At 34.3% G+C, this 13537-nt stretch overlaps 1 protein-coding gene across 1 annotated transcript in view; it reads right to left on the bottom strand.

Annotated features, from left to right (window-relative positions):
- Positions 1 to 13537, bottom strand: part of DIAPH2 (diaphanous related formin 2) — a 207438-nt gene that overhangs the window by 53953 nt on the left and 139948 nt on the right. The window lies entirely within an intron of this gene.

Genomic DNA, 13537 nt, shown 5'->3' with positions numbered 1-13537 from the left:
CTGAATGGCACAAAGTAAAATATTGTAGCATTGCAAATACTTTATTTGTTGCCTCCCTTCTTTGTGATGCACTAAATCCTTGAAAAAAATAATTCTCTATGACATATGAGGATACTTATATCATATGCTACACATATAACAGTATACCAGGGATGATCTTAAGGTAAGGAAAGAACAGAGGGGAGAATCCAGCCCTGAAAGTAGGTGGCATGACATTTCTTAAAACCTGAATTCTACTTCTACTAAATCTTTCTCTTGCTTTTTTCATATCCAAGCTGACCTGTAGCCTTTAAATTGCTGGAATGTATAGTGTACTACGGAAATCTGGGTAAAAATATTATTTTCTTTTTACATATTCAAGTCTGTAACTTCCTTTGCATTTCAGTTAATAACAGTTGATAGCAGCATTCAACAGTATGACAAATAGAGGTCAAAGAACTGCAATGTTGCAAAACTATTGATGAATGCCTCTTCTTCTGTTCACATGTCTCTGCTATAACCCAAAACTAAAATATAGGCTAGACTCTGCAGGTAGGTGGACATTTTATTCACATCTCTCAGACTTCAAGTTAATATAAATTTCCCCATCACAGAGTGGGAAGATAATTTCTTTATGCAAAAGATTTAGATTACAGTAAAATACTTCTGACTCACGCTGAGTGTAGGAGGTTAAATGTACATTTAGGGTCTCAAATGTTCAAGTTTAAAAGCAGCTCAGTAATGCAAAAGGTATTCTGCCCTGCTTCTCTATTACATTTAGATTTATTAGACTAAATCCAGAATCAATATAAAAGCATGATAATCCTAAAACAGTACCCACTTCAAATTTCTACACGATGATCATCAGTGTAACTACTTGATAAATTTAAATTATACATCAATGTAATTTAAACTATTATGTATAATATGCAACACATACATAAAGTTCTCTCCAGTTTAAGATGAAAGGGAGCAGAGCAAGAGTCATAACCAGCAGAAGATTCTGAAATACCAGTTTTAATTATGTGCCATCTAAACCCCTTAAAAACTAAGTTCCTGCAAAACAAATGAGTAAATCAGCTTCCCTCAATTTACATTCAAATATACAAGGCCAGAATCTTGTCTGAAGAACACAACATAATTATTTGTCTTTGTGGTCCTTATCGTACACATGCTTATTCATTGATTTATTGTTCATACTGTATTAAATTTATTTTCTGAATCAAAGTTCTGTGAATACACTTTGTCCAAACTAATACACCTCAAGTTGCTCTGAAACATTTAATGAATATTACTGTAATACACAGAACCAGTTAATAAGTTAGGATACTTTATGCACAGAAAACTACACTATCATTCGACCTTCATTAAAAATAAGACTTGGCAGAATTTGTTCAAAAAAGACTAAAATCCTTCAATACTTCATAAATGTTTATGTAGCCTTTCACTTTTTTGTTGAGTATGCTATTCTACCTGCTAATTACTGCAACTGCTGAAAACCACCCTATTTTTAGAATATCAAAATATACAATATAAAGACACATGAATTAAGGAAGCTGTAGAGCAGAGTAATGAGATTTTTAACTCCTCAAAGTAAAATTTATGCTGGGTGTGATCTCAGCACTGCATCTTAATCAAAGTTGTCAGATGATTAAATGGAAACTGGACAAAGAACTGCATTTTCAGTTAGCCTTCATTAAAATTTATAAATAGAATTCTACAGCCATTTCAGTCCTTCTCCACAGTTCTTGCTGAGGTACTTCACATATTACCGACTATCTCCTCATATTATCAGCTATCTCCTTGATTTGCCCCTCCCCCTCCCTTTTTTTTCAATACGACCTATAGTAACTTACAGACACAAATCAGAAACAAAGACAAAAACTACCCAAAGTTTCTAAACTGAGAAACACATAATCCTTATTTCTCTTTTGGGTATCTTCCATTGTACATAAGGACAGGGGTTTCACCTGGAACAAGTACTTTGCTTCCTCATTTTTCTTTTCCAGGTTGGTCCCAAGCACTGAAGAGACAGCACATGTATGCATACATGCAAAAAAATTGCAGTCTGTTTCCATCTTATGACTGGTTCTACATTTCCAGTCCTAGTGGTATTCAAGCCTGATTATAGCATTCACAGAACACAAATCACAATGGGAAAAGCCTTTACAACAATCATGGGAACGTATTCTAACAAGAAATGCCAAAGGCAGTGCAATTTCTTTAGACTACATAAAGCAGCCACTGAAAAAAAGGTATGACAACCCACTTCTGTGCTCCGAATCTGTGGAGTCCCAAGAGAGAAAACTCATCCCAGCAGATAACTTCCCAAGAGAGGGCTGTTTCCGTACAGCAGCAAACAGGGAAGCACCTGGGCTCAGTTAGTGGAAGTACCTTTGCGATCAAAAGCGACATTCTAGAAAGCATTCCCAAACCAGACTGTGGGAATAAAGAAGCCTAGAGATTTTACGGATGAAGTAAAACATTCTGAAAGGAATTATATGATATAGCACAGGCAACAGCAGGAGCAGAAGCCACATGATCTTTTCAATCCACTGTACCTAAAGCATCAATCTGCAACTCCTTATTGCTGGTGTATCTTTAAAAAGGTACGTGACTCAATGGGGAATGAGACTGCATGAAGCCGCTCACCGGCACCTAGGCTGCTGCAGAAGTTACAGCACGAAGAACACAAGTCCTGAGTATCTGTAGTCATGAGCTACGCCTTTACTTTTGAGTAAGCATTTTTATTTTCAGATGTCTTCTAGTGCAGATATGACCTTTATATGTATGAGGAAAACTGTCCTTCTAAACATATAGTTTGTTTAGAATATTTATCAAGACAAAAATGTATTAGAAAGAGTACAATCAGGTGTGACTAATCTGTCTTGACTTTTCTTCATATAACACAGCAAATTCAAAACTTTAGAATCAATTAGGAGTTTGATTCTCATGTAAAGTACTTCCCAAAGAAGTAAATATCAGATAGAAACAGAGTATATAATCTATTTCCAGAACTTTATTTTTAAACTTCAGCTTTCCAAAGATAGATCACCTTTCCCAGACTCAAGCCATTCTTTATATTTTATCCATTAGCAAATGGCACATGGAGATGGAATGACAATATTAACTTTACAGTTGCAAATATTTAGAAACAAGGCAAGAAAAGAAGCATTTTCTAAAAAAGGTGAAATGTATTTAAATGTGCCCCTGCATCTGCAGTACTTTTTCAGGAGAGACTGCAATAGTATTAGATAATCTTTAAGCCTTCCTTCATAAAACATAAAACCAAGATTTAAAAAAATAAAGGCATGAAGGACTACGTTTCAATTGTGCCTTTAGACAAGTCCTGTTATCACTGACTGCATCTCACTTCAGCTTTTTATGTACATCTAAGTTTTTTAATTGTGACCCTCCTTACACGGAACTCTCTCTTCAACAAGTACTTAAGGTAGGAAATGTTAAATATATATCGAGATGTTTTTCTCTTCTGTGTGCTTTATGTTGCTTGCATCCACTATGTAAGAATTTGAATTAAAAAGTTCAAGCAGTTAGCACGGAGATAAATCTCATCAAGCACATCAGGTCTTTTATACAAAACAAATAGGTGTACGGAGCTGACATTTAACCTCTCTCTGGAACACAGCAGAGAGATGAAAGTGTCTCCAGTTTTTCAAATAATTACATGAAACAGCCCGCTCTTGCACTGTATTATGAGTATATCTGACATAGATGTAGAGCTACGATTCCTCTGTATAGCTAGGTAATTTATTTTAGTATAATCTGTACACTGCTAAAGTAACCATGAGGAGTGTGTTATAAAGGTATAAAACAAACACTCGAGAATGATAAAGAACGTTTACTTTATCTTATTTTTCACAGAGCAAATGTAATCTTTCACCTGCTTCTGCAGCCATTTTCTCTGTTCCTCTGAAACAGAAGAACCATTTCAACAAGAATATGAAGATAAAATTTGTCTCTTTTTTATCACTGTTAGCACCATATGAAACGTGACCCTTAAGTTACATTTAGCATCCTTTTTGTTGATATCATATTCCTTTAACACTTCCTGACAAATCTCATCTAATCCTCAAGAAGAGACCCCAACATCCATACCTCCTGATACTAAATGCAAAATAACATTCTCTTCTATTTATAACTCACAGGATTAAAAGGAAAATTGAAGCTGACAAAAATGTACAGGTAAATATCATTCTTTTGCTAGCCTGAGTAGCAATAAAAAATACAGCCAAGGCAGGACAATAGGTTTTACGGTCTTATTTTTTAAAAAATAACTGCTGCTAAATTTTCCTATTGGAAACTGAAATGTGTTTAGTTTGTTGTAGCTTATGAGGCTTTTCAAGTCATTGTTGCTGTTAAAAGAGCCCTGAAAGACCACACTAGAAAACACGGTAGTGTTCTGTTTAGGGACCAACCTGAACCATAAATTATAGATGTACATAAAATCAGAGCTCTTTCATAGATTTTACATAAAGATGAGCATATTTAGCTGCTTGGCTTGCCTCTGTTTCAGCAGGCATCCTTGCACTTGTTTCTGTGGTAGTCGCCAGCTCTGATTATTTCAATTTCATGCAAGTTCTTTGTGTTTCTCCTCTAAACAATCATACTGAATTGCCCTAAAAATAGGTCCTTACCTTCTTCAAGAAGCCAAGCTCGCTTTTTATGAGATATTTTTAAGAGAATTTTTTAAATATTTAATGTCTTTTATACTCAAATGAATTTGAGTAAAAATAATGAAATATTTTAATTTCCTTTGTCCCTCCCCACAAAAAATGAATAGACATTTGGAAGAGGTTGTCTAACACTGTCTCCAAATGTTAGCTGTATTTCCAGGACTACATAAACAGTCATGTTTCTCCCAGCTCAGAATGTTCAGTACATTCCAGAGAAGGGATTCAGAAACATAACTTTCTGATTCAGATAGAAAGAAACAGAAATTTGGTTTTACCTCAGCCTTCAGCATATTATCATCTATCAAAAAGGTACAATTAAGCATCTTGTAGCAGATTTTTTTCAGGACTTTCAAGATGACTGATTTTTCAGTTTACACTAAAAGGAGGCTATTTTGATGAGAATATAAAAAACCTCAATACCTACAACTGTTCTTAAATGAAGTATAAGAACTGGAGTAGCACTATTGATGGTAAAGTGAAACAACAAAATAGCTAAGGCTTTTAAAGTTTCTGGAATAACTCAGGACTACAGAAACAGGTCTTGAAGCTACAACACATTAGGTAACACATGCCACCTTACCTGCCTGCTACTCCAAATGGTTTCTAATTTATACTTCTATTCACATCTTGCACTACCCTGTTTTGCTTTGAACTTTTACGTACTTTTTGTAAGTATAATGTGTGTCCTGTATAAACTTTTCAACAAGACTTTTTATTCATAATCAGTACCACAATTTTAATTGCAGTATATTCATTTGAAAAGGTCAGTTTTCAGTGTCTTTTGGAAAGTCAGTTTTTGTGTTTTCATATATTTGCATTTTATTCATTTGCTAAATTATTTTGCATGCATAATAAATATCTTCAGGAAGCAGCCTTCCTGAGCATTTTGCACTAGAATACAATCTCGTGACTGTTATTTACTTTTTAATTAAAGGAGAACAAGTTAGGACAGTATGACTGATAAGCGAATCTACATCTCTTGTCAGTTTACAAAACAAGGCAAATTCCTGCTTACATACCAATTAAGCCCATTGCTTATGATGACCTGATCTCAGGCTTACATAAAGTTAATAGAATGAGAAAAAAATAAAAGTGCTTTGTTGTACAGGCAGGTTATTGAAAACAATTTTTTAAATGCACACACTTTTTCCGAAAATGTCGCAATTGTCAAAGTCTATGTGAGCAGGAACGTATTTAATTGAAATGCATCAGCGTTGCCCCAGGGTCCTACACTGCATGGACTTAAGCCCCTTGCAAGAATCACTTCCACTCAACTTTAAAACCAGGCTTTAATATGGATTACTTAGTAATACATGGGAAGATGTTGCCTCTACATGGGGAGGGAAAGATGGTGCAGCTTAAAAAAAATTAAACAAAAATGACCATCTGATACCTAAACAAATGCATATGTAATCAAGGTCTACAACTCCGTGAAGGGTACATGTCTGTTACAGTACTAAGCAGCTTTTAATTTATGTGATTAGCAGACTGATAAGGAAGCACCAAATCATCAATGATTTTAGCATTAGAAAACAGTTTTCTTTATAAAACTGCCTACAGTTGAACAATTGTTCCGATATTTTAGACAAGAAACCAGTCTTGGAGACTCACTTTGTGGAAGTGGATTTATTACATATTCTTTTTTTTTTTTTATTACTATTATTTTTTAATCTGCTAGTGACAGCATTTAACTTATAAGTTATTCCAAGTCCTAAAACAATTTTAACCAATTGTACTAATTGATGACTGTCCTAACAGTGTATGTTTATTTTTATGACACATTTTGTATCAAAAAAAGAAAAGCAATTAGTTCAGACTAAACTGCCGAACTTCCTTTCTTAACATGATATCTCACAATATATCCAGTTTGGAAAAAAAATAAATAAATCCTTCAAAGGATCTTGACTAAATTTCATTTTGTGAATTAATTTTTTCCAACAGGAAATTTACTGTTGACCCTGGCACATCACAGGATTTACCCGGAATCTACCAACTAGCTAAGCCTACTGCAACCACAGAAAACTTCAGTCAAAACAATCATTCTTACCGAGTATATTGTTAGAAAAATACAGAAGGTAGCAGAAACCACAGCGTATCAGAACTCATTTATAATCTGGAGTCCAACCTTGAATATAAATTTCCTCATTAATACAGATACCTGTTTTGTTACACTGGCACAGACCAAATATCGGCTCTTTGATTTTTCTGCAAGTTTCTTGTTCATAGTTTCTCATTACTACAGTATTTCATATTCTAAAGAGATATTTTGTTTTTAACTTTTGATGGCTCTCTGAAAATCATCTTTTATGTGGTAAAGTTGAACATTCTGTACTCTCAAGACAAATTTTACTACATTACAGCTCTCACCTTACAGAATTTGACACCGAATGATGTCTCTCTAGATTTAAAAACCCAAATTTCCAGAGCTGCAAAGCTGCACTTTTACCTTTATTGTCCATCTGGCAAAGTCTAATAAAATCCAACCATATTTCTACTTTTTGCTTTCAACAAAAATGTATCTCCTGGATACAAATCTAGAAGAAGAGGCTTTGTTTCTGCTGCACATGTTAAAGATGAAATGCAATATGTTTAGAATTTTTTAAATCTTCTACAATAGATTGCATAACTCCCCACTGGAAGTCTGGTTACACAACCACAAGAACAACTGAAATCAACACCATAAAGTTCAAGTTAATTTAAATAGTTCTGTACATTTGAGAAAAAACAGACTTTTATCATCAAAATAAATGTTCTTTGGTGCCTTCCAAAACTTTTCCTTTTAAGTATACATAGCCTTATCATCAGACATTCAAATTACATTTAAGTACAATGATTCTATTGAGGTACAAAACAGCACCAACATTTGTAGAAGTGTTATAAAATGTCATTATTCAATACTTCATATGGAAAATTATAAGTGAAGATCCATTATGATATATATTGGAAAATGAAAATTATTTAATGAATTAAATTAACATTACATATACCACTGTTAAGTAATTGGGGGGGTGTTTAACAGTAAGCATAGACTACAAAGAGATATTCTTTCCTACATAATTTGGGAAACTACTTTTGTGAAGACAGCATCTTAACAGTTAAGTTAGAAATGAGATACTACAACCACGGGAAAAAAATAAATCATTCCAGTAAGACAAAATTTAGTCACTAAACTTGTGCTGCCATTATAGTTAAAAACCCTTCCCCTTCACAATAGTTCTACATGCAATTCTCCTCCTTGCGATCTGATTCCTGAACAAACTTTATACTGAAGAACAAATTGACCAACTAAGTATTTCAGAAATGCTTTTAAACACTGGAAGTTCTACAAAGTATATGAATATAATGTTACATAGCAATCACATTGAGATAAGGAATTTTACAGGCATTTTCAAAATTAATAATAAGAATACTTTCTCCAGGAAAAGGAAATTTGAATTTGCCTAGAAAGCTATGCAAAGTTAACACTTGTTGCTGTTCAGTAAATAGTCCCAAAGAAACCTACTTTTAAGAGAAAATAATCCAATTGTTCTGCCTTTCTTCATCTGTAATTATCCAAACTTCAGTTTTCACATGGTCTAATAATATTTTTTTCCCATTATAAATTACCTCATTAAATCACTTTACTTGGAAGGTATCACATGCCATATTAATAAACAAATTTTCCCACTGCAAAATTTTAAAAGTTGAGATTAAAATTTAAGTTGTAATTTCTTTGTAACTTGCCATCCATGCTCTCATCTATTTGCATTTATCTTGAGCTGGTTTTGACCCATATTAATAACATCTACAGCAATCTTGACATTTCCTGCCCTATTCTCAAGATGGCTACAAAGTCCTGCAATAAACATATTTTAAAAAATATTGGGCAACTCATGGATAATTGTTTTGGAAAAGAATAAAAAAACCCCCAACCTCATCCAGGTTCTATGGATGCTCACATTTAAGCATAATGTAAATTTCCACCTGATTTTTTTCTCTGAATATTACATTTCAGGAAGAGTGCAGCATATTCAAACAGACCATCGACATCAATATGAAAGATAATGACTTCCCAAAGGAATTGTAACACTTGCCTCATTGTCATCCACCACCATAAACTAATAATCTGTAGAATGCAAATAAACCCCAAGTTTTCTTACTCCAGGTACCCCATGCAATCAGTCGCCAATATGTAAATTCAAAGTACTAAGGTTATATATCTCGTAATAAACTTAGTATGGATTTCTGTTTATGCTAAAGGACATAGAAGGAAGACATAGCAACGAGGAAAGCACAGAATCAGTAGAAAACTGCAGCAAAAGTAACCCTCTTAAATTGTGTCCTGCAACAGTCATTGCAAGTGTAACCATAGTTCAAGGAAACACAACAGAATTTTTGCTGATACTAGTACATACCCGTTTGAATAAATAGCATATGAATTCTTATATAGGAGTACTTGAAAAGGGAAAGTAAGAATATCCATCAACCACTAGCACAGAGCTTCATTTCCATTATCCTCATCTGCTTTGGGGAGAATGTTAATATGTCTTCAAAACAATTAATTCCATACTAATTGGGACAGAGGAAGCTCATTTTATCTTTTATCCTAATACTGGTAGTTAAAAGGTGATTTTAATTGCCAGAGTAATCAGATATAATGAAGAGCAAAACTGTTTCTGATTAAATAACATTTGCATCAGAATTGCTGTTATATGCTTTTCAGCTCCTAGGAAGCTGCCTTCAGTTCTTTTTTTTTTCCTCTCTTTTGTTCAGATATGCACATGGAAGCAATGCTGCAAGAATTTTGCAGATGTTAAATCAGATGGAAGTCATGAAAGACTACGTACAAATGTATCATAGCGCAGTCTGCTACAGCCCTCAAAAAAAGGAAACACTGCTGAAAAACACGCACAAAGAATGTTCTTTTTCCATACAGCTAGTGAATGCTATAGAAGAGAAGGGATTGTTAAGCCTTTTTTCCTACAGAACTACTCTTCTCTAATGAGAACAAATGGTTCATGATCTAGACAGTGAAATTTGGGATCTCTAGCTGTGTAGGTAAGTCACTTAAGTCCTTCTGTGTCTCTGTATTTCACTAGGAAAACAGAGCTACCTTTCTAGGCTGGGAAACACAACCACCAGATGCATAAGTAACAGCAGAGTGACAAGAACACCAGAAAAGAACAAATGTTTCCAAGCCCCACAGCTACAAGAGCAGAGGTGGAGCTGCCCATGCACAGCAGGACTGGCCGAGTACAAGAGGTGCCAGAATGTCTTGCGATGGCTCTGACCACACCACAGATTAGATGGTCAGGCATCACATAATGGGAAATCAGTATCAAGATTTTTTTTAAATGTAAGTTTTAATATTAAGCAATAGATCTCACTAGAAACGGCTTTGTGGTGTCATTTTAAATCAACAATATATGAAATACACATTTTCCCTGAGAACATTTCAAACTTGATTCTGGAAAAAAAAAATATATTGAAGCAAATAAGAGTGTAATTCCATGACAAAAATTACTTCGCTCAGCCAAATTCAACTAATTCTAACAATTTTGATAAGAATTTTTAAAATTGTAATTTTTAATCAATCTTTAAACTACCACTTCTATATGGATATTAATATCCTCCTCAAAATATCTTGAGCATGTCACAGATGGGGCAAAATGGTGTTAAATTCTAAAAGTTTTTCTCCGAATTTTTGAGGTGTTCTGGAAGTTGAGTATAGCATAATGCCTTGTCCATCATACTGCTTTTATATAAAGTCACAAAAGTTGCCTGTGACCCAAGCCATTACACAGCCTTTTGTGTCTAAGTTTATATGATGCTGTCCAGTATAAAACACTTCAGAGTTCCTATGGAACTCAGAGCTCTTCTATATTTTTACATTCATCTTTATACACTTTGAAGTGTTTAGCAGGATTTATATAAGTTTATACATAGTATTTACGTGGCTTCTCAGGTACACTAGCCACTTCATTAAGCTAAAACCACCAAACTGAGCAACCCGGTCTTGAAAATATTGACAACTCTGATGTTATTTTATAAGTAGGAATTACACAGGACAGTTGTTCTGGACACGCTGCAGTTTTCTGCCCTCTCAGTTACACCAAGAAACAGACATTAATTCCAAAATTAATTAGTTCTAATTAATTCTAATCTGGATTCTGCAATGGCCAGGAAAAAAAAAGTTAAAAAGTTGCAGCTCTGTAACCAGATAACAGCAAAAAAAAATACTTATTACAGAACTAGGACACTAAAGGGTTGGAAAATGTGGGGACGCTATTGCTCTGACCTGAAAGACTGTAGCAATGAGTTAAAATTTTATTATTGAAGATATAGCTAGAGAAATAACTGAAAGACAGGTTATAACACCCTTTGGGTGAAAATCACCTTGTCAAAATGACAGCTTGAGAAGACATCTGTGTCCTTCCTCTAAATATTCTATGTCACATTCACTTAAGACAAATTTGCAAACTATTTATATGAGCTGCAATGAGCATACGGAGGTAGATGTTTCAAGAAAACAACAACAACAAAAAACAAACAACCAACCACAAAAAAAAAAAAACACCAGTTACTTGGCAAAAATGATTAATTTAATATCAATGTCATGGAATCCAGTTGGGAGGTATCTATCCCCTCACCTCATATCACGGCAATAGAGTTGCAATATGTGAAATGGCTATTTAAAGATATTTAAATATTGGAAAAAATATTTTAAAAGTATTAAACTAACTTTTTGTTACTGATTTAGAAATATCAGTTATTTAAATGGCAGTTTCAGTGTATTTGGCCATGTACAGTTATCCACATATTTCCAGTTTCAGTAGAAAATAAATGTAATACAACATTAAACTTTAGTTATGTCTGTTGGCAAGAAAAATAGTTCATGAAAAAAAGCAAACTTCTATCAGAATACTGAGGCATCTATTACTGCTAAACAGGGTTTACTCATCACCTGCTTGAAAAATGAGCAGATATAGACAGGTACACTCTCACTGAGCTGAAGCAATTTAAGAAGGTGTAACCGTGACCTGTTAGCTACAGCCCTTCAACACAGACCAACTCACTGACAATAGTATCTAAGTGGCTTCTCATACTTTCCAACAGCTAGGAAAACACGTTGGCTTGCCCTGTATGGAGTGGTAGTTTAACCTAATCTCCCTCGGTAGGTCTTCAAGCACACTGATATAAGAGAGGCGATGATGGGATATTTAGGTTCTCCTTATCACACTCATAGAAAAGTGCCTGTCCACATTGCAAAGGACCTTTCTTTGTCAAGTGACAGATATTCAAGGTTAATCAAGTGCTGGAAGAAAAGTCTCATTACACATCTCGAGGAGCTTGACTTACCAGAATAAAAGTATTTATGCATCACCTGTATTTAAATTTTATCTTTTGTTTAAACTTCAACTGAAATTATTAGAAGAACCTTTATATGGTATGAAATTCAAGTTTGTCATCTATACAAAGCAATAGAGTTGCTCACTAACACTTATGCTACAGTATATTCCAAGCAGTGCCACTGCCACTTCAAGCAAGGCCAAAAAGAATATTTGTGGTACCACTGCAGAAACTCTCCAATTCAGCCCAAGGGAAATCACTTTAAAAACAACAGAAACCAATTGAATAAACAGCAAAACTCTGAGGCTTTGTGGCAAAGTGATGCACACAAACACATGAGAATTTTAACAGATTCCTACATAAATTATTTGTTTTCTATCATGGTATTCAAGTTACAGTACTTTAATACAAATTCATTTTTAAGACTCAGGATGCAAAGAATGAAGGATTGGGAAAAACAATTTATCACAATCAGCAAATATATGTGTAAATCTAATTTACGAGTTCTTAAAGTATAATTAATAGTACATACAAAATGATCACAGAAGATTTTTCGCTAGTAAATAAAACTTGTTTTAACTTCGTACACTTCTTTGTTTTGGCAGATTTATATATTGAGTGCCCATTTTTTCCAATTTTAAATCATGACATTACTGAGCAGAAAAAAAAAAAAACAACGAACAAAGTTGTGACACCTGTATACATATATCAATAAAGAGAAAACAGCACTTCCTGCTGAAACCATTGTATACACAATTCAGTGCCACAAAGTACTGCTTAAATAGATGGTATATTTCTAAGATATATTGATACAGGTATAACTGTAGGTTCTAGAGAAATGTGGTTGCCAAACAGGAGGGGGAAGTTGGTTGGCAACTTGTTAGACTGTTCAGAGGATAAAAAGGGCAAGTGCTTTACAGCTGGGTCAGATCAGCAGATTAACAAACCACAGAAATTTACAAAAACTGCAGCCTCAAGTAATCTCTTGCACAATCCAAAGTACAGTTTTACCATGTCTACTTGCCTTCTGGATTCAGAGGTAAAGAATAAACCCTAAATTTTGCAATGTTCTGGAAATCTGCATGGCATCAATAGCAGGACCACCTGATTCCTCCTGCTTTCTTACTTTCCTATTTCTCAGGATGGCCTCATGCAAAATAGAATATTCTCACATCTGACAAGTTCAAAACATTGGCTTTTACCATGCTGAAATGTCACTCTGTACTTAGGCTCCAAGCTCAACCAGATTTTCCAGCTCCTAATAGGACTGTTGGGAGAATATCCGTCATAACATGGAGCCTCCAAGCCCCAAAAGAAAGATGTTAATTGCCACACTACCTTGATTATAGAGACGTTTATAGAATGAAATTTACCACGAAGCAAGTAAGATAATACTTCTTGGAAGTAAATCCATATTAAAAAAAAAAAATCAATTAACTGCTACAAATGAAAACAAGCCAATAATTCACAACATGCCTTGAAAGAAACATTACACATATTAAATGGCAGCTTTCCGTGGAACCACACAATCAGGT

The sequence above is a fragment of the Nesoenas mayeri genome, assembly GCF_963082525.1.
Source record: "Nesoenas mayeri genome assembly, chromosome: 13".
Lineage (NCBI taxonomy): Eukaryota > Metazoa > Chordata > Aves > Columbiformes > Columbidae > Nesoenas > Nesoenas mayeri.
Note: the sequence above shows the minus strand (reverse complement) of the source record. Positions and strands in the feature narration are given on the sequence as shown.